The sequence below is a fragment of the Nematostella vectensis genome, chromosome 11 (assembly GCF_932526225.1).
Source record: "Nematostella vectensis chromosome 11, jaNemVect1.1, whole genome shotgun sequence".
Lineage (NCBI taxonomy): Eukaryota > Metazoa > Cnidaria > Anthozoa > Actiniaria > Edwardsiidae > Nematostella > Nematostella vectensis.
This window is the reverse complement of record NC_064044.1, coordinates 14,971,575-14,988,687: the sequence shown is the minus strand read 5'-3', so window position 1 is coordinate 14,988,687 and position 17,113 is coordinate 14,971,575. Positions and strand designations below refer to the sequence as shown.

General features: G+C 38.6%; 41 non-coding genes across 41 annotated transcripts; all 41 read left to right on the top strand.

Moving 5' to 3' along the window:
* The first annotated feature begins 193 nt into the window (after nt 1–193).
* Nucleotides 194–295, top strand: Trnaf-gaa. Its single transcript has one exon. It is a non-coding gene; the product is annotated as a tRNA-Phe (tRNA).
* A 456-nt stretch (nt 296–751) lies between these two features.
* Trnaf-gaa lies at nt 752–853 on the top strand. Its single transcript has one exon. It is a non-coding gene; the product is annotated as a tRNA-Phe (tRNA).
* A 177-nt stretch (nt 854–1,030) lies between these two features.
* On the top strand, nt 1,031–1,102 carry Trnae-uuc. Its single transcript has one exon. It is a non-coding gene; the product is annotated as a tRNA-Glu (tRNA).
* A 183-nt stretch (nt 1,103–1,285) lies between these two features.
* On the top strand, nt 1,286–1,387 carry Trnaf-gaa. Its single transcript has one exon. It is a non-coding gene; the product is annotated as a tRNA-Phe (tRNA).
* A 178-nt stretch (nt 1,388–1,565) lies between these two features.
* Nucleotides 1,566–1,637, top strand: Trnae-uuc. The gene has a single exon. It is a non-coding gene; the product is annotated as a tRNA-Glu (tRNA).
* A 183-nt stretch (nt 1,638–1,820) lies between these two features.
* Trnaf-gaa lies at nt 1,821–1,922 on the top strand. The gene has a single exon. It is a non-coding gene; the product is annotated as a tRNA-Phe (tRNA).
* A 431-nt stretch (nt 1,923–2,353) lies between these two features.
* Nucleotides 2,354–2,455, top strand: Trnaf-gaa. Its single transcript has one exon. It is a non-coding gene; the product is annotated as a tRNA-Phe (tRNA).
* A 433-nt stretch (nt 2,456–2,888) lies between these two features.
* Nucleotides 2,889–2,990, top strand: Trnaf-gaa. The gene has a single exon. It is a non-coding gene; the product is annotated as a tRNA-Phe (tRNA).
* Nucleotides 2,991–3,421: 431 nt separating this feature from the next.
* On the top strand, nt 3,422–3,523 carry Trnaf-gaa. Its single transcript has one exon. It is a non-coding gene; the product is annotated as a tRNA-Phe (tRNA).
* Nucleotides 3,524–3,700: 177 nt separating this feature from the next.
* Nucleotides 3,701–3,772, top strand: Trnae-uuc. The gene has a single exon. It is a non-coding gene; the product is annotated as a tRNA-Glu (tRNA).
* Nucleotides 3,773–4,234: 462 nt separating this feature from the next.
* Nucleotides 4,235–4,306, top strand: Trnae-uuc. The gene has a single exon. It is a non-coding gene; the product is annotated as a tRNA-Glu (tRNA).
* A 720-nt stretch (nt 4,307–5,026) lies between these two features.
* Trnaf-gaa lies at nt 5,027–5,128 on the top strand. Its single transcript has one exon. It is a non-coding gene; the product is annotated as a tRNA-Phe (tRNA).
* A 177-nt stretch (nt 5,129–5,305) lies between these two features.
* Nucleotides 5,306–5,377, top strand: Trnae-uuc. The gene has a single exon. It is a non-coding gene; the product is annotated as a tRNA-Glu (tRNA).
* Nucleotides 5,378–5,560: 183 nt separating this feature from the next.
* Trnaf-gaa lies at nt 5,561–5,662 on the top strand. Its single transcript has one exon. It is a non-coding gene; the product is annotated as a tRNA-Phe (tRNA).
* A 431-nt stretch (nt 5,663–6,093) lies between these two features.
* On the top strand, nt 6,094–6,195 carry Trnaf-gaa. Its single transcript has one exon. It is a non-coding gene; the product is annotated as a tRNA-Phe (tRNA).
* Nucleotides 6,196–6,372: 177 nt separating this feature from the next.
* Nucleotides 6,373–6,444, top strand: Trnae-uuc. Its single transcript has one exon. It is a non-coding gene; the product is annotated as a tRNA-Glu (tRNA).
* A 741-nt stretch (nt 6,445–7,185) lies between these two features.
* On the top strand, nt 7,186–7,287 carry Trnaf-gaa. Its single transcript has one exon. It is a non-coding gene; the product is annotated as a tRNA-Phe (tRNA).
* Nucleotides 7,288–7,464: 177 nt separating this feature from the next.
* On the top strand, nt 7,465–7,536 carry Trnae-uuc. Its single transcript has one exon. It is a non-coding gene; the product is annotated as a tRNA-Glu (tRNA).
* Nucleotides 7,537–8,277: 741 nt separating this feature from the next.
* On the top strand, nt 8,278–8,379 carry Trnaf-gaa. The gene has a single exon. It is a non-coding gene; the product is annotated as a tRNA-Phe (tRNA).
* Nucleotides 8,380–8,815: 436 nt separating this feature from the next.
* On the top strand, nt 8,816–8,917 carry Trnaf-gaa. The gene has a single exon. It is a non-coding gene; the product is annotated as a tRNA-Phe (tRNA).
* A 456-nt stretch (nt 8,918–9,373) lies between these two features.
* On the top strand, nt 9,374–9,475 carry Trnaf-gaa. Its single transcript has one exon. It is a non-coding gene; the product is annotated as a tRNA-Phe (tRNA).
* A 178-nt stretch (nt 9,476–9,653) lies between these two features.
* Trnae-uuc lies at nt 9,654–9,725 on the top strand. The gene has a single exon. It is a non-coding gene; the product is annotated as a tRNA-Glu (tRNA).
* A 182-nt stretch (nt 9,726–9,907) lies between these two features.
* On the top strand, nt 9,908–10,009 carry Trnaf-gaa. Its single transcript has one exon. It is a non-coding gene; the product is annotated as a tRNA-Phe (tRNA).
* A 178-nt stretch (nt 10,010–10,187) lies between these two features.
* On the top strand, nt 10,188–10,259 carry Trnae-uuc. The gene has a single exon. It is a non-coding gene; the product is annotated as a tRNA-Glu (tRNA).
* Nucleotides 10,260–10,442: 183 nt separating this feature from the next.
* Nucleotides 10,443–10,544, top strand: Trnaf-gaa. Its single transcript has one exon. It is a non-coding gene; the product is annotated as a tRNA-Phe (tRNA).
* Nucleotides 10,545–11,000: 456 nt separating this feature from the next.
* Trnaf-gaa lies at nt 11,001–11,102 on the top strand. The gene has a single exon. It is a non-coding gene; the product is annotated as a tRNA-Phe (tRNA).
* Nucleotides 11,103–12,071: 969 nt separating this feature from the next.
* Nucleotides 12,072–12,173, top strand: Trnaf-gaa. The gene has a single exon. It is a non-coding gene; the product is annotated as a tRNA-Phe (tRNA).
* A 177-nt stretch (nt 12,174–12,350) lies between these two features.
* Trnae-uuc lies at nt 12,351–12,422 on the top strand. Its single transcript has one exon. It is a non-coding gene; the product is annotated as a tRNA-Glu (tRNA).
* A 183-nt stretch (nt 12,423–12,605) lies between these two features.
* Trnaf-gaa lies at nt 12,606–12,707 on the top strand. Its single transcript has one exon. It is a non-coding gene; the product is annotated as a tRNA-Phe (tRNA).
* A 455-nt stretch (nt 12,708–13,162) lies between these two features.
* Nucleotides 13,163–13,264, top strand: Trnaf-gaa. The gene has a single exon. It is a non-coding gene; the product is annotated as a tRNA-Phe (tRNA).
* Nucleotides 13,265–13,442: 178 nt separating this feature from the next.
* On the top strand, nt 13,443–13,514 carry Trnae-uuc. The gene has a single exon. It is a non-coding gene; the product is annotated as a tRNA-Glu (tRNA).
* Nucleotides 13,515–13,696: 182 nt separating this feature from the next.
* Nucleotides 13,697–13,798, top strand: Trnaf-gaa. Its single transcript has one exon. It is a non-coding gene; the product is annotated as a tRNA-Phe (tRNA).
* A 432-nt stretch (nt 13,799–14,230) lies between these two features.
* Nucleotides 14,231–14,332, top strand: Trnaf-gaa. Its single transcript has one exon. It is a non-coding gene; the product is annotated as a tRNA-Phe (tRNA).
* Nucleotides 14,333–14,509: 177 nt separating this feature from the next.
* Nucleotides 14,510–14,581, top strand: Trnae-uuc. The gene has a single exon. It is a non-coding gene; the product is annotated as a tRNA-Glu (tRNA).
* Nucleotides 14,582–14,764: 183 nt separating this feature from the next.
* Nucleotides 14,765–14,866, top strand: Trnaf-gaa. Its single transcript has one exon. It is a non-coding gene; the product is annotated as a tRNA-Phe (tRNA).
* Nucleotides 14,867–15,298: 432 nt separating this feature from the next.
* On the top strand, nt 15,299–15,400 carry Trnaf-gaa. The gene has a single exon. It is a non-coding gene; the product is annotated as a tRNA-Phe (tRNA).
* A 177-nt stretch (nt 15,401–15,577) lies between these two features.
* Nucleotides 15,578–15,649, top strand: Trnae-uuc. The gene has a single exon. It is a non-coding gene; the product is annotated as a tRNA-Glu (tRNA).
* A 183-nt stretch (nt 15,650–15,832) lies between these two features.
* Nucleotides 15,833–15,934, top strand: Trnaf-gaa. Its single transcript has one exon. It is a non-coding gene; the product is annotated as a tRNA-Phe (tRNA).
* Nucleotides 15,935–16,365: 431 nt separating this feature from the next.
* Trnaf-gaa lies at nt 16,366–16,467 on the top strand. Its single transcript has one exon. It is a non-coding gene; the product is annotated as a tRNA-Phe (tRNA).
* A 177-nt stretch (nt 16,468–16,644) lies between these two features.
* Trnae-uuc lies at nt 16,645–16,716 on the top strand. The gene has a single exon. It is a non-coding gene; the product is annotated as a tRNA-Glu (tRNA).
* Nucleotides 16,717–16,899: 183 nt separating this feature from the next.
* On the top strand, nt 16,900–17,001 carry Trnaf-gaa. The gene has a single exon. It is a non-coding gene; the product is annotated as a tRNA-Phe (tRNA).
* The last annotated feature ends 112 nt before the right edge of the window (nt 17,002–17,113 follow it).

The window sequence follows — 17,113 nt, the reverse complement described above, 5'->3', positions numbered from 1 at the left end:
CGGTATAAGAAAAATGCATTTTTTTAAATCTAGAAGGTCTTACTTTTATAATTAGATAAAATTTTGATTTTTGCGCAAAAACAATGGCGAAGAAGAGCAGTCCTTCTTTGTTTGCCATTTTGCGCACTTTTTATTTTTTCATTCAAAATTCATCATATTTAAGCCCGAGCAGACTAAGTCTGGACATGAACGTGCCGAAATAGCTCAGTTGGGAGAGCGTCAGACTGAAGATCTGAAGGTCCTTGGTGCAATCCGGAGAGTTTGTAGGAACTCTGAACAATCCCGGGTTTCGGCATTTCTTTAAACCATTTTTGTTGACTGTAGCTCTTTCACAGTCAAGACACGGCAGACATGTTTGTAAAGTATGGCACAAATATGAGCTTAATAAATTTATGGAGAAAACATCATCGTATCATGATACTATTCTTCGCGCTGTTAATAAGCAAGAAAACATTTCCTAAGTTGAGCAGATATCCCATATGGTCTAGCGGTTAGGATTTCTGGTTTTAACCCAGACTGCCAGGGTTCTACTCCCGGTACGGAAAAATTTCTTTTATTTTAATCTAGAAGTTCTTACCTATTTAATTAGATAAAGTTTCGACTATTGCGCAAAAACAAAGTTTTGAATATTGCGCAAAAACAATTGCGAGGAAGAGCAGTCCTTCTTTGGTTGCCATTTTGGCACTTTTTATTTTTTCATACAAAATTCATCATATTTAAGCCCGAGCAGACTAAGTCTGGACATGAACGTGCCGGAATAGCTCAGTTGGGAGAGCGTCAGACTGAAGATCTGAAGGTCCCTGGTTCAATCCGGAGAGTTTGTAGGAACTCTGAAAAATCCCGGGTTTCGGCATTTTTTAAACCATTTTTGTTAACTGGAGCTCTTTCACAGTCAAGACACGGCAGACATGTTTGTAAAGAATGGTACAAATATGAGCTTGATAAATTTATGGATAAAACATCATCGTATCATAATACTATTCTTCGCGCTGTATTTAATCAAGAAAACATTTCCTAAGGTGAGCAGATATCCCATATGGTCTAGCGGTTAGGATTTCTGGTTTTCACCCAGACTGCCAGGGTTCGACTCCCGGTATGGGAAAAAATGCATTTTTTTAAATCTAGAAGGTCTTACTTTTATAATTAGATAAAGTTTTGATTATTGCGCAAAAACAATGGCGAAAAAGAGCAGTCCTTCTTTGTTTGACATTTTGCGCACTTTTTATTTTTTCATACAAAATTCATCATATTTAATCCCGAGCAGACGAAGTCTGGACATGAACGTGCCGGAATAGCTCAGTTGGGAGAGCGTCAGACTGAAGATCTGAAGGTCCTTGGTGCAATCCGGAGAGTTTGTAGGAACTCTGAACAATCCCGGGTTTCGGCATTTCTTTAAACCATTTTTGTTGACTGTAGCTCTTTCACAGTCAAGACACGGCAGACATGTTTGTAAAGAATGGGTCAAATATGAGCTTGATAAATTTATGGAGAAAACATCATCGTATCATAATACTATTCTTCGCGCTGTATTTAATCAAGATAACATTTCCTAAGGTGAGCAGATATCCCATATGGTCTAGCGGTTAGGATTTCTGGTTTTCACCCAGACTGCCAGGGTTCGACTCCCGGTATGGGAAAAAATGCATTTTTTTAAATCTAGAAGGTCTTACTTTTATAATTAGATAAAGTTTTGATTATTGCGCAAAAACAATGGCGAAGAAGAGCAGTCCTTCTTTGTTTGACATTTTGCGCACTTTTTATTTTTTCATACAAAATTCATCATATTTAAGCCCGAGCAGACAAAGTCTGGACATGAACGTGCCGGAATAGCTCAGTTGGGAGAGCGTCAGACTGAAGATCTGAAGGTCCCTGGTTCAATCCGGAGAGTTTGTAGGAACTCTGAAAAATCCCGGGTTTCGGCATTTTTTAAACCATTTTTGTTAACTGGAGCTCTTTCACAGTCAAGACACGGCAGACATGTTTGTAAAGAATGGTACAAATATGAGCTTGATAAATTTATGGAGAAAACATCATCGTATCATAATACTATTCTTCGCGCTGTATTTAATCAAGAAAACATTTCCTAAGGTGAGCAGGTATCCCATATGGTCTAGCGGTTAGGATTTCTGGTTTTCACCCAGACGGCACGGGTTCGGCTCCCGGTATGGGAAAAATGCATTTTTTTAAATCTAGATAGTCTTACTTTTATAATTAGATAAAGTTTTGATTATTGCGCAAAAACAATGGCGAAGAAGAGCAGTCCTTCTTTGTTTGACATTTTGCGCACTTTTTATTTTTTTATTCAAAATTCATCATATTTAAGCCCGAGCAGACTAAGTCTGGACATGAACGTGCCGGAATAGCTCAGTTGGGAGAGCGTCAGACTGAAGATCTGAAGGTCCCTGGTTCAATCCGGAGAGTTTGTAGGAACTCTGAAAAATCCCGGGTTTCGGCATTTTTTAAACCATTTTTGTTAACTGGAGCTCTTTCACAGTCAAGACACGGCAGACATGTTTGTAAAGAATGGTACAAATATGAGCTTGATAAATTTATGGAGAAAACATCATCGTATCATAATACTATTCTTCGCGCTGTATTTAATCAAGAAAACATTTCCTAAGGTGAGCAGATATCCCATATGGTCTAGCGGTTAGGATTTCTGGTTTTCACCCAGACTGCCAGGGTTCGACTCCCGGTATGGAAAAAAAATGCATTTTTTTAAATCTAGAAGGTCTTACTTTTATAATTAGATAAAGTTTTGATTATTGCGCAAAAACAATGGCGAAGAAGAGCAGTCCTTCTTTGTTTGACATTTTGCGCACTTTTTATTTTTTCATACAAAATTCATCATATTTAAGCCCGAGCAGACAAAGTCTGGACATGAACGTGCCGGAATAGCTCTGTTGGGAGAGCGTCAGACTGAAGATCTGAAGGTCCCTGGTTCAATCCGGAGAGTTTGTAGGAACTCTGAAAAATCCCGGGTTTCGGCATTTTTTAAACCATTTTTGTTATTTGGAGCTCTTTCACAGTCAAGACACGGCAGACATGTTTGTAAAGAATGGTACAAATATGAGCTTGATAAATTTATGGAGAAAACATCATCGTATCATAATACTATTCTTCGCGCTGTATTTAATCAAGAAAACATTTCCTAAGGTGAGCAGGTATCCCATATGGTCTAGCGGTTAGGATTTCTGGTTTTCACCCAGACTGCACGGGTTCGGCTCCCGGTATGGGAAAAATGCATTTTTTTAAATCTAGAAGGTCTTACTTTTATAATTAGATAAAGTTTTGATTATTGCGCAAAAACAATGGCCAAGAAGAGCAGTCCTTCTTTGTTTGACATTTTGCGCACTTTTTATTTTTTCATACAAAATTCATCATATTTAAGCCCGAGCAGACGAAGTCTGGACATGAACGTGCCGGAATAGCTCAGTTGGGAGAGCGTCAGACTGAAGATATGATGGTCCCTGGTTCAATCCGGAGAGTTTGTAGGAACTCTGAAAAATCCCGGGTTTCGGCATTTTTTAAACCATTTTTGTTAACTGGAGCTCTTTCACAGTCAAGACACGGCAGACATGTTTTTAAAGAATGGTACAAATATGAGCTTGATAAATTTATGGAGAAAACATCATCGTATCATAATACTATTCTTCGCGCTGTATTTAATCAAGAAAACATTTCCTAAGGTGAGCAGATATCCCATATGGTCTAGCGGTTAGGATTTCTGGTTTTCACCCAGACTGCCCGGGTTCGACTCACGGTATGGGAAAAAATACATTTTTTTAAATCTAGAAGGTCTTACTTTTATAATTAGATAAAGTTTTGATTATTGCGCAAAAACAATGGCGAAGAAGAGCAGTCCTTCTTTGGTTGCCATTTTGCGCACTTTTTATTTTTTTATTCAAAATTCATCATATTTAAGCCCGAGCAGACTAAGTCTGGACATGAACGTGCCGAAATAGCTCAGTTGGGAGAGCGTCATACTGAAGATCTGAAGGTCCTTGGTGCAATCCGGAGAGTTTGTAGGAACTCTGAAAAATCCCGGGTTTCGGCATTTTTTAAACCATTTTTGTTAACTGGAGCTCTTTCACAGTCAAGACACGGCAGACATGTTTTTAAAGAATGGTACAAATATGAGCTTGATAAATTTATGGAGAAAACATCATCGTATCATAATACTATTCTTCGCGCTGTATTTAATCAAGAAAACATTTCCTAAGGTGAGCAGATATCCCATATGGTCTAGCGGTTAGGATTTCTGGTTTTCACCCAGACTGCCCGGGTTCGACTCACGGTATGGGAAAAAATACATTTTTTTAAATCTAGAAGGTCTTACTTTTATAATTAGATAAAGTTTTGATTATTGCGCAAAAACAATGGCGAAGAAGAGCAGTCCTTCTTTGGTTGCCATTTTGCGCACTTTTTATTTTTTTATTCAAAATTCATCATATTTAAGCCCGAGCAGACTAAGTCTGGACATGAACGTGCCGAAATAGCTCAGTTGGGAGAGCGTCATACTGAAGATCTGAAGGTCCTTGGTGCAATCCGGAGAGTTTGTAGGAACTCTGAACAATCCCGGGTTTTGGCATTTCTTTAAACCATTTTTGTTGACTGTAGCTCTTTCACAGTCAAGACACGGCAGACATGTTTGTAAAGAATGGGTCAAATATGAGCTTGATAAATTTATGGAGAAAACATCATCGTATCATAATACTATTCTTCGCGCTGTATTTAATCAAGAAAACATTTCCTAAGGTGAGCAGGTATCCCATATGGTCTAGCGGTTAGGATTTCTGGTTTTCACCAAGACGGCACGGGTTCGACTCCCGGTATGGGAAAAATGCATTTTTTTTTTAAATCTAGAAGGTCTTACTTTTATAATTAGATAAAGTTTTGATTATTGCGCAAAAACAATGGCGAAGAAGAGCAGTCCTTCTTTGTTTGACATTTTGCGCACTTTTTATTTTTTCATACAAAATTCATCATATTTAAGCCCGAGCAGACTAAGTCTGGACATGAACGTGCCGGAATAGCTCAGTTGGGAGAGCGTCAGACTGAAGATCTGAAGGTCCCTGGTTCAATCCGGAGAGTTTGTAGGAACTCTGAAAAATCCCGGGTTTCGGCATTTTTTAAACCATTTTTGTTAACTGGAGCTCTTTCACAGTCAAGACACGGCAGACATGTTTGTAAAGAATAGTACAAATATGAGCTTGATAAATTTATGGAGAAAACATAATCGTATCATAATACTATTCTTCGCGCTGTATTTAATCAAGAAAACATTTCCTAAGGTGAGCAGATATCCCATATGGTCTAGCGGTTAGGATTTCTGGTTTTCACCCAGACTGCCAGGGTTCGACTCCCGGTATGGGAAAAAATGCATTTTTTTAAATCTAGAAGGTCTTACTTTTATAATTAGATAAAGTTTTGATTATTGCGCAAAAACAATGGCGAAGAAGAGCAGTCCTTCTTTGTTTGACATTTTGCGCACTTTTTATTTTTTCATACAAAATTCATCATATTTAAGCCCGAGCAGACAAAGTCTGGACATGAACGTGCCGGAATAGCTCAGTTGGGAGAGCGTCAGACTGAAGATCTGAAGGTCCCTGGTTCAATCCGGAGAGTTTGTAGGAACTCTGAAAAATCCCGGGTTTCGGCATTTTTTAAACCATTTTTGTTAACTGGAGCTCTTTCACAGTCAAGACACGGCAGACATGTTTGTAAAGAATGGTACAAATATGAGCTTGATAAATTTATGGAGAAAACATCATCGTATCATAATACTATTCTTCGCGCTGTATTTAATCAAGAAAACATTTCCTAAGGTGAGCAGGTATCCCATATGGTCTAGCGGTTAGGATTTCTGGTTTTCACCCAGGCTGCACGGGTTCGGCTCCCGGTATGGGAAAAATGCATTTTTTTAAATCTAGAAGGTCTTACTTTTATAATTAGATAAAGTTTTTATTATTGCGCAAAAATAATGGCCAAGAAGAGCAGTCCTTCTTTGTTTGACATTTTGCGCACTTTTTATTTTTTCATACAAAATTCATCATATTTAAGGCCGAGCAGACGAAGTCTGGACATGAACGTGCCGGAATAGCTCAGTTGGGAGAGCGTCAGACTGAAGATCTGAAGGTCCCTGGTTCAATCCGGAGAGTTTGTAGGAACTCTGAAAAATCCCGGGTTTCGGCATTTTTTAAACCATTTTTGTTAACTGGAGCTCTTTCACAGTCAAGACACGGCAGACATGTTTTTAAAGAATGGTACAAATATGAGCTTGATAAATTTATGGAGAAAACATCATCGTATCATAATACTATTTTTCGCGCTGTATTTAATCAAGAAAACATTTCCTAAGGTGAGCAGATATCCCATATGGTCTAGCGGTTAGGATTTCTGGTTTTCACCCAGACGGCCCGGGTTTGACTCCCGGTATGGGAAAAAATACATTTTTTTAAATCTAGAAGGTCTTACTTTTATAATTAGATAAAGTTTTGATTATTGCGCAAAAACAATGGCGAAGAAGAGCAGTCCTTCTTTGGTTGCCATTTTGCGCACTTTTTATTTTTTTATTCAAAATTCATCATATTTAAGCCCGAGCAGACTAAGTCTGGACATGAATGTGCCCAAATAGCTCAGTTGGGAGAGCGTCATACTGAATATCTGAAGGTCCTTGGTGCAATCCGGAGAGTTTGTAGGAACTCTGAACAATCCCGGGTTTCGGCATTTCTTTAAACCATTTTTGTTGACTGTAGCTCTTTCACAGTCAAGACACGGCAGACATGTTTGTAAAGTATGGCACAAATATGAGCTTAATAAATTTATGGAGAAAACATCATCGTATCATGATACTATCCTTCGCGCTGTTAATAAGCAAGAAAACATTTCCTAAGTTGAGCAGATATCCCATATGGTCTAGCGGTTAGGATTTCTGGTTTTCACCCAGACTGCCAGGGTTCGACTCCCGGTACGGAAAAATTTCTTTTATTTTAATCTAGAAGTTCTTACCGATTTAATTAGATAAGGTTTCGACTATTGCGCAAAAACAAAGTTTTGAATATTGCGCAAAAACAATTGCGGGGAAGAGCAGTCCTTCTTTGGTTGCCATTTTGGCACTTTTTATTTTTTCATACAAAATTCATCATATTTAAGCCCGAGCAGACGAAGTCTGGACATGAACGTGCCGGAATAGCTCAGTTGGGAGAGCGTCAGACTGAAGATCTGAAGGTCCCTGGTTCAATCCGGAGAGTTTGTAGGAACTCTGAAAAATCCCGGGTTTCGGCATTTTTTAAACCATTTTTGTTAACTGGAGCTCTTTCACAGTCAAGACACGGCAGACATGTTTTTAAAGAATGGTACAAATATGAGCTTGATAAATTTATGGAGAAAACATCATCGTATCATAATACTATTTTTCGCGCTGTATTTAATCAAGAAAACATTTCCTAAGGTGAGCAGATATCCCATATGGTCTAGCGGTTAGGATTTCTGGTTTTCACCCAGACGGCCCGGGTTTGACTCCCGGTATGGGAAAAAATACATTTTTTTAAATCTAGAAGGTCTTACTTTTATAATTAGATAAAGTTTTGATTATTGCGCAAAAACAATGGCGAAGAAGAGCAGTCCTTCTTTGGTTGCCATTTTGCGCACTTTTTATTTTTTTATTCAAAATTCATCATATTTAAGCCCGAGCAGACTAAGTCTGGACATGAATGTGCCCAAATAGCTCAGTTGGGAGAGCGTCATACTGAATATCTGAAGGTCCTTGGTGCAATCCGGAGAGTTTGTAGGAACTCTGAACAATCCCGGGTTTCGGCATTTCTTTAAACCATTTTTGTTGACTGTAGCTCTTTCACAGTCAAGACACGGCAGACATGTTTGTAAAGTATGGCACAAATATGAGCTTAATAAATTTATGGAGAAAACATCATCGTATCATGATACTATCCTTCGCGCTGTTAATAAGCAAGAAAACATTTCCTAAGTTGAGCAGATATCCCATATGGTCTAGCGGTTAGGATTTCTGGTTTTCACCCAGACTGCCAGGGTTCGACTCCCGGTACGGAAAAATTTCTTTTATTTTAATCTAGAAGTTCTTACCGATTTAATTAGATAAGGTTTCGACTATTGCGCAAAAACAAAGTTTTGAATATTGCGCAAAAACAATTGCGGGGAAGAGCAGTCCTTCTTTGGTTGCCATTTTGGCACTTTTTATTTTTTCATACAAAATTCATCATATTTAAGCCCGAGCAGACTAAGGCTGGACATGAACGTGCCGAAATAGCTCAGTTGGGAGAGCGTCAGACTGAAGATCTGAAGGTCCCTGGTTCAATCCGGAGAGTTTGTAGGAACTCTGAAAAATCCCGGGTTTCGGCATTTTTTTAAACCATTTTTGTTAACTGGAGCTCTTTCACAGTCAAGACGCGGCAGACATGTTTGTAAAGAATGGCACAAATATGAGCTTGATGAATTTATGGAGAAAACATCATCGTATCATAATACTATTTTTCGCAATGTATTTAATCAAGAAAACATTTACTAAGGTGAGCAGATATATATCCCATATGGTCTAGCGGTTAGGATATCTGGTTTTCACTCAGACGGATCGGGTGCTACTCCCGGTATAAGAAAAATGCATTTTTTTAAATCTAGAAGGTCTTACTTTTATAATTAGATAAAATTTTGATTTTTGCGCAAAAACAATGGCGAAGAAGAGCAGTCCTTCTTTGTTTGCCATTTTGCGCACTTTTTATTTTTTCATTCAAAATTCATCATATTTAAGCCCGAGCAGACTAAGTCTGGACATGAACGTGCCGAAATAGCTCAGTTGGGAGAGCGTCAGACTGAAGATCTGAAGGTCCTTGGTGCAATCCGGAGAGTTTGTAGGAACTCTGAACAATCCCGGGTTTCGGCATTTCTTTAAACCATTTTTGTTGACTGTAGCTCTTTCACAGTCAAGACACGGCAGACATGTTTGTAAAGTATGGCACAAATATGAGCTTAATAAATTTATGGAGAAAACATCATCGTATCATGATACTATTCTTCGCGCTGTTAATAAGCAAGAAAACATTTCCTAAGTTGAGCAGATATCCCATATGGTCTAGCGGTTAGGATTTCTGGTTTTAACCCAGACTGCCAGGGTTCTACTCCCGGTACGGAAAAATTTCTTTTATTTTAATCTAGAAGTTCTTACCTATTTAATTAGATAAAGTTTCGACTATTGCGCAAAAACAAAGTTTTGAATATTGCGCAAAAACAATTGCGAGGAAGAGCAGTCCTTCTTTGGTTGCCATTTTGGCACTTTTTATTTTTTCATACAAAATTCATCATATTTAAGCCCGAGCAGACGAAGCCTGGACATGAACGTGTTGAAATAGCTCAGTTGGGAGAGCGTCAGACTGAAGATCTGAAGGTCCCTGGTTCAATCCGGAGAGTTTGTAGGAACTCTGAAAAATCCCGGGTTTCGGCATTTCTTAAAACCATTTTTGTTAACTGGAGCTCTTTCACAGTCAATACGCGGCAGACATGTTTGTAAAGTATGGCACATATATGAGCTTAATAAATTTATTGAGAAAACATCATCGTATCATGATACTATTCTTCGCGCTGTTAATAAGCAAGAAAAGATTTCTTAAGTTGAGCAGATATCCCATATGGTCTAGCGGTTAGGATTTCTGGTTTTCACCCAGACGGCCCGGGTTCGACTCCCGGTATGGGAAAAATGCATTTTTTTAAATCTATAAGGTCTTACTTTTATAATTAGAAAAAGTTTTGATTATTGCGCAAAAACAATGGCGAAGAAGAGCAGTCCTTCTTTGTTTGACATTTTGCGCACTTTTTATTTTTTCATACAAATTTCATCATATTTAAGCCCGAGCAGACGAAGTCTGGACATGAACTTGCCGAAATAGCTCAGTTGGGAGAGCGTCAGACTGAAGATCTGAAGGTCCCTGGTTCAATCCGGAGAGTTTGTAGGAACTCTGAACATTCCCGGGTTTCGGCATTTCTTTAAACCATTTTTGTTGACTGTACCTCTTTCACAGTCAAGACACGGCAGACATGTTTGTAAAGAATGGTACAAATATGAGCTTGATAAATTTATGGAGAAAACATCATCGTATCATAATACTATTCTTCGCGCTGTATTTAATCAAGAAAACATTTCCTAAGGTGAGCAGGTATCCCATATGGTCTAGCGGTTAGGATTTCTGGTTTTCACCCAGACGGCACGGGTTCGACTCCCGGTATGGGAAAAATGCATTTTTTTTAAATCTAGAAGGTCTTACTTTTTTAATTAGATAAAGTTTTGATTATTGCGCAAAAACAATGGCAAAGAAGAGCAGTCCTTCTTTGTTTGCCATTTTGCGCACTTTTTATTTTTTCATTCAAAATTCATTGTATTTAAGCCCGAGCAGTCTAAGTCTGGACATGAACGTGCCGAAATAGCTCAGTTGGGAGAGCGTCAGACTGAAGATCTGAAGGTCCTTGGTGCAATCCGGAGAGTTTGTAGGAACTCTGAACAATCCCGGGTTTCGGCATTTTTTTAAACCATTTTTGTTGACTGTAGCTCTTTCACAGTCAACACACGGCAGACATGTTTGTAAAGTATGGCACAAATATGAGCTTACTAAATTTATGGAGAAAACATCATCGTATCATGATACTATTCTTCGCGCTTTTAATAAGCAAGAAAACATTTCCTAAGTTGAGCAGATATCCCATATGGTCTAGCGGTTAAGATTTCTGGTTTTCACCCAGACTGCCAGGGTTCGACTCCCGGTACGGAAAAATTTCTTTTATTTTAATCTAGAAGTTCTTACCGATTTAATTAGATAAAGTTTCGACTATTGCGCAAAAACAAAGTTTTGAATATTGCGCAAAAACAATTGCGGGGAAGAGCAGTCCTTCTTTGGTTGCCATTTTGGCACTTTTTATTTTTTTATACAAAATTCATCATATTTAAGCCCGAGCAGACGAAGTCTGGACATGAACATTCCGAAATAGCTCAGTTGGGAGAGCGTCAGACTGAAGATCTGAAGGTCCCTGGTTCAATCCGGAGAGTTTGTAGGAACTCTGAAAAATCCCGGGTTTCGGCATTTTTTAAAACCATTTTTGTTAACTGGAGCTCTTTCACAGTCAAGACGCGGCAGACATGTTTGTAAAGAATGGCACAAATATGAGCTTGATAAATTTATGGAGAAAACATCATCGTATCATAATACTATTCTTCGCGCTGTATTTAATCAAGAAAACATTTCCTAAGGTGAGCAGATATATATCCCATATGGTCTAGCGGTTAGGATATCTGGTTTTCACTCAGACGGACCGGGTGCTACTCCCGGTATGGGAAAAATGCATTTTTTTAAATCTAGAAGGTCTTACTTTTATAATTAGATAAAATTTTGATTTTTGCGCAAAAACAATGGCGAAGAAGAGCAGTCCTTCTTTGTTTGCCATTTTGCGCACTTTTTATTTTTTCATTCAAAATTCATCATATTTAAGCCCGAGCAGACTAAGTCTGGACATGAACGTGCCGAAATAGCTCAGTTGGGAGAGCGTCATACTGAAGATCTGAAGGTCCTTGGTGCAATCCGGAGAGTTTGTTGGAACTCTGAACAATCCCGGGTTTCGGCATTTCTTTAAACCATTTTTGTTGACTGTAGATTTTCACAGTCAATACACGGCAGACATGTTTGTAAAGTATGGCACAAATATGAGCTTAATAAATTTATGGAGAAAACATCATCGTATCATAATACTATTCTTCGCGCTGTATTTAATCAAGAAAACATTTCCTAAGGTGAGCAGGTATCCCATATGGTCTAGCGGTTAGGATTTCTGGTTTTCACCAAGACGGCACGGGTTCGACTCCCGGTATGGGAAAAATGCATTTTTTTAAATCTAGAAGGTCTTACTTTTATAATTAGATAAAGTTTTGATTATTGCGCAAAAACAATGGCGAAGAAGAGCAGTCCTTCTTTGTTTGACATTTTGCGCACTTTTTATTTTTTCATACAAAATTCATCATATTTAAGCCCGAGCAGACTAAGGCTGGACATGAACGTGCCGGAATAGCTCAGTTGGGAGAGCGTCAGACTGAAGATCTGAAGGTCCCTGGTTCAATCCGGAGAGTTTGTAGGAACTCTGAAAAATCCCGGGTTTCGGCATTTTTTAAACCATTTTTGTTAACTGGAGCTCTTTCACAGTCAAGACACGGCAGACATGTTTGTAAAGAATGGTACAAATATGAGCTTGATAAATTTATGGAGAAAACATCATCGTATCATAATACTATTCTTCGCGCTGTATTTAATCAAGAAAACATTTCCTAAGGTGAGCAGATATCCCATATGGTCTAGCGGTTAGGATTTCTGGTTTTCACCCAGACTGCCAGGGTTCGACTCCCGGTATGGGAAAAAATGCATTTTTTTAAATCTAGAAGGTCTTACTTTTATAATTAGATAAAGTTTTGATTATTGCGCAAAAACAATGGCGAAGAAGAGCAGTCCTTCTTTGTTTGACATTTTGCGCACTTTTTATTTTTTCATACAAAATTCATCATATTTAAGCCCGAGCAGACAAAGTCTGGACATGAACGTGCCGGAATAGCTCAGTTGGGAGAGCGTCAGACTGAAGATCTGAAGGTCCCTGGTTCAATCCGGAGAGTTTGTAGGAACTCTGAAAAATCCCGGGTTTCGGCATTTTTTAAACCATTTTTGTTGACTGTAGCTCTTTCACAGTCAAGACACGGCAGACATGTTTGTAAAGTATGGCACAAATATGAGCTTAATAAATTTATGGAGAAAACATCATCGTATCATGATACTATTCTTCGCGCTGTTAATAAGCAAGAAAACATTTCCTAAGTTGAGCAGATATCCCATATGGTCTAGCGGTTAGGATTTCTGGTTTTAACCCAGACTGCCAGGGTTCTACTCCCGGTACGGAAAAATTTCTTTTATTTTAATCTAGAAGTTCTTACCTATTTAATTAGATAAAGTTTCGACTATTGCGCAAAAACAAAGTTTTGAATATTGCGCAAAAACAATTGCGAGGAAGAGCAGTCCTTCTTTGGTTGCCATTTTGGCACTTTTTATTTTTTCATACAAAATTCATCATATTTAAGCCCGAGCAGACGAAGCCTGGACATGAACGTGTTGAAATAGCTCAGTTGGGAGAGCGTCAGACTGAAGATCTGAAGGTCCCTGGTTCAATCCGGAGAGTTTGTAGGAACTCTGAAAAATCCCGGGTTTCGGCATTTCTTAAAACCATTTTTGTTAACTGGAGCTCTTTCACAGTCAATACGCGGCAGACATGTTTGTAAAGTATGGCACATATATGAGCTTAATAAATTTATGGAGAAAACATCATCGTATCATGATACTATTCTTCGCGCTGTTAATAAGCAAGAAAAGATTTCTTAAGTTGAGCAGATATCCCATATGGTCTAGCGGTTAGGATTTCTGGTTTTCACCCAGACGGCCCGGGTTCGACTCCCGGTATGGGAAAAATGCATTTTTTTAAATCTATAAGGTCTTACTTTTATAATTAGAAAAAGTTTTGATTATTGCGCAAAAACAATGGCGAAGAAGAGCAGTCCTTCTTTGTTTGACATTTTGCGCACTTTTTATTTTTTCATACAAATTTCATCATATTTAAGCCCGAGCAGACGAAGTCTGGACATGAACTTGCCGAAATAGCTCAGTTGGGAGAGCGTCAGACTGAAGATCTGAAGGTCCCTGGTTCAATCCGGAGAGTTTGTAGGAACTCTGAACATTCCCGGGTTTCGGCATTTCTTTAAACCATTTTTGTTGACTGTACCTCTTTCACAGTCAAGACACGGCAGACATGTTTGTAAAGAATGGTACAAATATGAGCTTGATAAATTTATGGAGAAAACATCATCGTATCATAATACTATTCTTCGCGCTGTATTTAATCAAGAAAACATTTCCTAAGGTGAGCAGGTATCCCATATGGTCTAGCGGTTAGGATTTCTGGTTTTCACCAAGACGGCACGGGTTCGACTCCCGGTATGGGAAAAATGCATTTTTTTAAATCTAGAAGGTCTTACTTTTATAATTAGATAAAGTTTTGATTATTGCGCAAAAACAATGGCGAAGAAGAGCAGTCCTTCTTTGTTTGACATTTTGCGCACTTTTTATTTTTTCATACAAAATTCATCATATTTAAGCCCGAGCAGACTAAGGCTGGACATGAACGTGCCGGAATAGCTCAGTTGGGAGAGCGTCAGACTGAAGATCTGAAGGTCCCTGGTTCAATCCGGAGAGTTTGTAGGAACTCTGAAAAATCCCGGGTTTCGGCATTTTTTAAACCATTTTTGTTAACTGGAGCTCTTTCACAGTCAAGACACGGCAGACATGTTTGTAAAGAATAGTACAAATATGAGCTTGATAAATTTATGGAGAAAACATCATCGTATCATAATACTATTCTTCGCGCTGTATTTAATCAAGAAAACATTTCCTAAGGTGAGCAGATATCCCATATGGTCTAGCGGTTAGGATTTCTGGTTTTCACCCAGACTGCCAGGGTTCGACTCCCGGTATGGGAAAAAATGCATTTTTTTAAATCTAGAAGGTCTTACTTTTATAATTAGATAAAGTTTTGATTATTGCGCAAAAACAATGGCGAAGAAGAGCAGTCCTTCTTTGTTTGACATTTTGCGCACTTTTTATTTTTTCATACAAAATTCATCATATTTAAGCCCGAGCAGACAAAGTCTGGACATGAACGTGCCGAAATAGCTCAGTTGGGAGAGCGTCAGACTGAAGATCTGAAGGTCCTTGGTGCAATCCGGAGAGTTTGTAGGAACTCTGAACAATCCCGGGTTTCGGCATTTCTTTAAACCATTTTTGTTAACTGGAGCTCTTTCACAGTCAAGACACGGCAGACATGTTTGTAAAGAATGGTACAAATATGAGCTTGATAAATTTATGGAGAAATCATCATCGTATCATAATACTATTCTTCGCGCTGTATTTAATCAAGAAAACATTTCCTAAGGTGAGCAGGTATCCCATATGGTCTAGCGGTTAGGATTTCTGGTTTTCACCCAGACGGCACGGGTTCGGCTCCCGGTATGGGAAAAATGCATTTTTTTAAATCTAGAAGGTCTTACTTTTATAATTAGATAAAGTTTTGATTATTGCGCAAAAACAATGGCGAAGAAGAGCAGTCCTTCTTTGTTTGACATTTTGCGCACTTTTTATTTTTTTATTCAAAATTCATCATATTTAAGCCCGAGCAGACTAAGTCTGGACATGAACGTGCCGGAATAGCTCAGTTGGGAGAGCGTCAGACTGAAGATCTGAAGGTCCCTGGTTCAATCCGGAGAGTTTGTAGGAACTCTGAAAAATCCCGGGTTTCGGCATTTTTTAAACCATTTTTGTTAACTGGAGCTCTTTCACAGTCAAGACACGGCAGACATGTTTGTAAAGAATGGTACAAATATGAGCTTGATAAATTTATGGAGAAAACATCATCGTATCATAATACTATTCTTCGCGCTGTATTTAATCAAGAAAACATTTCCTAAGGTGAGCAGATATCCCATATGGTCTAGCGGTTAGGATTTCTGGTTTTCACCCAGACTGCCAGGGTTCGACTCCCGGTATGGGAAAAAATGCATTTTTTTAAATCTAGAAGGTCTTACTTTTATAATTAGATAAAGTTTTGATTATTGCGCAAAAACAATGGCGAAGAAGAGCAGTCCTTCTTTGTTTGACATTTTGCGCACTTTTTATTTTTTCATACAAAATTCATCATATTTAAGCCCGAGCAGACAAAGTCTGGACATGAACGTGCCGGAATAGCTCTGTTGGGAGAGCGTCAGACTGAAGATCTGAAGGTCCCTGGTTCAATCCGGAGAGTTTGTAGGAACTCTGAAAAATCCCGGGTTTCGGCATTTTTTAAACCATTTTTGTTAACTGGAGCTCTTTCACAGTCAAGACACGGCAGACATGTTTGTAAAGAATGGTACAAATATGAGCTTGATAAATTTATGGAGAAAACATCATCGTATCATAATACTATTCTTCGCGCTGTATTTAATCAAGAAAACATTTCCTAAGGTGAGCAGGTATCCCATATGGTCTAGCTGTTAGGATTTCTGGTTTTCACCCAGACGGCACGGGTTCGGCTCCCGGTATGGGAAAAATGCATTTTTTTAAATCTAGAAGGTCTTACTTTTATAATTAGATAAAGTTTTGATTATTGCGCAAAAACAATGGCCAAGAAGAGCAGTCCTTCTTTGTTTGACATTTTGCGCACTTTTTATTTTTTCATACAAAATTCATCATATTTAAGGCCGAGCAGACGAAGTCTGGACATGAACGTGCCGGAATAGCTCAGTTGGGAGAGCGTCAGACTGAAGATCTGAAGGTCCCTGGTTCAATCCGGAGAGTTTGTAGGAACTCTGAAAAATCCCGGGTTTCGGCATTTTTTAAACCATTTTTGTTAACTGGAGCTCTTTCACAGTCAAGACACGGCAGACATGTTTTTAAAAAATGGTACAAATATGAGCTTGATAAATTTATGGAGAAAACATCATCGTATCATAATACTATTTTTCGCGCTGTATTTAATCAAGAAAACATTTCCTAAGGTGAGCAGATATCCCATATGGTCTAGCGGTTAGGATTTCTGGTTTTCACCCAGACGGCCCGGGTTCGACTCCCGGTATGGGACAAAATACATTTTTTTAAATCTAGAAGGTCTTACTTTTATAATTAGATAAAGTTTTGATTATTGCGCAAAAACAATGGCGAAGAAGAGCAGTCCTTCTTTGTTTGCCATTTTGCGCACTTTTTATTTTTTCATTCAAAATTCATCATATTTAAGCCCGAGCAGACTAAGTCTGGACATGAACGTGCCGAAATAGCTCAGTTGGGAGAGCGTCAGACTGAAGATCTGAAGGTCCTTGGTGCAATCCGGAGAGTTTGTAGGAACTCTGAACAATCCCGGGTTTCGGCATTTCTTTAAACCATTTTTGTTGACTGTAGCTCTTTCACAGTCAACACACGGCAGACATGTTTGTAAAGTATGGCACAAATATGAGCTTACTAAATTTATGGAGAAAACATCA